Below are 4,089 nucleotides of genomic sequence, written 5' to 3' on the forward strand. Positions count from 1 at the left end.
AAAAAGAATACATGGATTATATTTAATGTTTTATTTGCCACCACAAATTGGAAATGGAAAAATTATGTAATAGTAATTTATTATAGTAACTAAACATTGAAATTCAGAGGCAAATAAAATTATGCATTTTTAGTGCCAACATAGAAACTAGATGAGCAACTGTTTACATTTAAATATCTTTATTCATTTGAAGTAATCATAATTTGATTCAAATATTATTTGCATTTTTATTTCTCACAAAATATTCATATTTTTAAAACCATCTTTTGGCTAGATATACTATAAAGTTTTGCCATACATAATATAAGTCATAGATTTGAAAGAGAGAGAATCTGCTTTGATTATTTTACCATTTTTTAACATGACAAAGTTAAATATATTAAGAGGGACTATTATGAAGTGTCTAGACAAACACTAATATTTCTTAAATGGAACCCGAAATAAGGAAAATTCTTTGTGAAGATTTTTGGACTTGAAGATACAACTGTCAAAATTAGAATTTCAGAATGATGCTACCATGTCAAGGCCCCTATGCACCAACTGGCTAATATTTTACAGAAGGCTTCTTAAATTGTTTTTAATGTTTATCTATTTTTGACAGAGAGAGAGAGACAGAGCATGAGCAGGGGAGGGGCAGAGAGAGAGGGAGACACAGAATCTGAAACGGGCTCCAGGCTCTGACAGAGCCTGATGCGGGGCTCAAACTCGCAGACCATGAGATCATGATCTGAGCCAAAGTTGGACGCTCAACCGACTGAGCCACCCAGGCACCCCTTACAGAGGGCTTTCTTGACGGTTGTTGGTATCAGGATCTGAATCATTTAACCAACACACCTGGTGATTGCTGACAGCAATCCTCAGGGCCTGATAGAGAGCCATGCTTGGCTACAGTAGTAAGGTAGACCATTCCTTTCAAAGAGTATTTTCTCCAGTTAATGTCTTTTCTTCTTTTTCCTCTTTTCTTATTTGGGCCAAGTCCTCTCTTTTGTTGCTAGTGTGGGTGGCTACCCGATCCATGTGCTTGTCACATGCCTAGTCCAAGCCAGGCTTCCTCAGCAGTAAATCCCAACTGCAACAAATTGTGAACTTGTGACAGATCAATACAGGACTGTTTAAAGTGTTGATGTGCCCTATTGAGATACTCACAAGGTTCTTCACCATTTCCATCATGATAATTTCAGACACCTAGAAGCAAGTAAGTCTTAAAAACAGTACCTTCTCTTTCCCACAATTTCCTTTATGTGGTTCAGTCTCTGATAGTTTTTCATCACAGCAATTTTAAAGGAGTTCTAGGATAACTTTAGGTTTTTTTCCTGCAATTTCAAAGCATCCCAGTTGTTCCAAGTAGGAGTAGCTCCATGCTGTATCCAGCTGGAGCACTGCATAGTTATTTAGTTCTCTGCAACACTCAGAAAATGTGTCAGTGTCCAACAGACACAGCAAGACTATTCCATATTATTTTCTTTTCAGGAAAGCTCTGCCCTACTGATGATATCCCATAGGTAAAATAAGGGCTTTTCTTTCTGATGGAGGAATTCTGGTTGCTCTGCCTGTCTGGTTAGTTGCATGTTGTTTCTGGATTTACCACCTATTCAACCCTCTCTGATAAACTTCATAGTCTATAAATCCTCCAAATTCTTCTTATTCTTTTATTGTGGCTTTATTTTTCTCTTTTTCTCCAACCTGAAGTTTATCTCACATCCTCTTCAGACTGCTTTAGTTAGAGCACTATAGTTTTTACATTGTGTTACTACTCGTTCTTTAAGTGTTTCTCCTAATTGAAGTTCTTTCTCATTTATGACAATTTTGATATAGTTTTATTGAAAGCCAAAGGTTTCAGCTCTGTTAGACTTCAGTTCTCTGCTTTTAATATACAACCAGTCCTCCAACAAGTGTTTTTTTTGTTTTGTTTTGTTTTGGTTTTTTTACCTTTTCTTAGTCTTGGAGGTGAAAATACTCAACTGTGGCAATTCCTATTGTCTTATAATTTTCATTTCCTGTTTCATGCTCAATTGCTTTGTAACATACTTCTTCTGTTATCTTTCCTGCTTTACTTTTGCAACCTATTAGCTTGTCAGAGTCCTTAGCAAGGTCCTTCAATGCCAAACCAACTTCTTCATTTTCAACTGTATACAAAGATCCCCAAAGTTGCACTCTGTCTTCCCTTAAAAACTAGGTCAGGTTTGCTTGAATTCCATGCCACCCTGCACCATCAGGGCTTCTGCAGCAACCCACCAAGTACCTGGATGCAGAGGCAGCCATGGTTTATTTTCATTACACATGAGGACCCCCGTGTTCAATGTACTTTGATTATATGCCAGTGCCTATAACAGATGTTCCATTCACTTTTGCACTTGTGTCTCATTACCTTAAAAAAATAAAATACAGTGATTTTACCTATTTGGAGAATGAGATTTCTGAAAGTTAGGAAGTTAACTGTGAAAGCTGTAAATCCAGGATTAAAGATGTTCACATACGATTTTCTAATTTCCACCAATAAGATTCTTGACTCTGTTTACATTGTGGTGATTTTTCATATTTGAGGACATATGTTTGCTTTTATATGGGCAATACAAAACCATCAGAAAGAAAAAAAAAAGTTGTCCTTTAACTTCTATGTACTTGGGATTCAACCATTCCTTACTAAGTATACAGTCCTATCTGTTAAGCTTCTCTCAAAGTAGTGGAGCATAATTAAATTGCCATGGTAGCAGGGAGCAAGCATATATGAACAATATGAAATATGTCCAGCAGGGCAATATGGGTACAAAGTAAAGTGACCCAACTGCAAATGTTTTCTCTCAAAGTAGAGCCTTGTAGGTGAGGTTTGGTAGAGGAAGCTGTTAACTTTGGTTTGGTAGAGGAAGTTGTTAACTTTAGCATCTATTGTCTTTACCACTTGATTGTAATAGCTCCTTGTTAGTAGGGGTTCCATCTTGTTTGCTTTTGTATCAGCAGATCTCTGAGTGTTAAGCTGAGCACTAAATGTTATTTCTCAAATGAGTGAACACTCAATAAGATGGATTGATAATTGACTTGTCAATATCAACAAGATCCAATCTAGGAGCCTAAATATGAGAACAAGCTCTGGTCAATGAAAGAGAGAGAGTATGCTCATCATACTGGTAAAAGTTTCAGGTTAGGTCTCTAAATATAAGGGGTAATAACAGGAACTTGGCAAGGAATAAGGACAAAGCATGCGTTTAATCCTAGAAACTCTGTGCCAAAATGTGGATAAGACAGATTGATAAGGTAAAATGTAAATTTGTAATAACAGTGAATAAAAGGTTTTTCTCTAGATTCACTAAAAAATAAGTCACATTAACTAAGGTGTCTCCAAGGTATAGAAGCTTAGAAACTCTGAATAGGCCAAAATATCCCTGTTGGATGGAGGGGTCTGGGCAATCTGAGACATTTGGAAACATATTCTGCTTCTTTCTGTACAGGTTAAGAAACTGGTGCAAGAATGATTTGCATGCAGGAAATCTAACTTTCATGTATTGACAATGAACTACTTTATAGTTCCATTTATTCAGGGTGACTCTGAATCCAAATCTGGATATAAACATGTTGACTTGACATAATTATCAATGGCATAACTTTGTTTTCCAAAGTGTCTCAGTTTGAATGATAAATTAATTTGGACTTTATTGAAGCTTTATTTTACTCATGTTTATTTTACTTATAAGACTTTGTCTGTCATATCTCCCATAAAAGAATTCAAATTTCTGGACAATGGCCATGCATTTCCCATGTAAACACAATATGTTATAGCTGATCACACTGAACTCTCTCTTAAAATCCTGACTCTACTCCTAATGTGAGGTTGGGCAAATTATTTTAACTCTAAACTTTAGTTTTATTGTCTATAAAGTAGAAATAATTATAGTACCTGGTATACAGTTTGAAAATTAAATAATATACAGTTTGACATATATGTAGAAGGCTAAGCATTGTACTTGGAACATATACTACTTAGTAACTTCAACAGTTTAGTTATTATAATACAAATTAATATAACATACTATAACAGATGTTATGAGTTCACAATAAAAGTTATAACTTCCCGGGAAAGGGGACAGGATTGAG

The 4,089-nt window shown here is 35.6% G+C and overlaps 1 pseudogene; it reads right to left on the minus strand.

Moving 5' to 3' along the window:
- Window positions 1-774: 774 nt before the first annotated feature.
- On the minus strand, window positions 775-2,262 carry LOC131492006 (NEDD8 ultimate buster 1-like; annotated as a pseudogene).
- Window positions 2,263-4,089: the final 1,827 nt, after the last annotated feature.

The sequence above is a fragment of the Neofelis nebulosa genome, chromosome 1 (genome assembly GCF_028018385.1).
Source record: "Neofelis nebulosa isolate mNeoNeb1 chromosome 1, mNeoNeb1.pri, whole genome shotgun sequence".
NCBI lineage: Eukaryota > Metazoa > Chordata > Mammalia > Carnivora > Felidae > Neofelis > Neofelis nebulosa.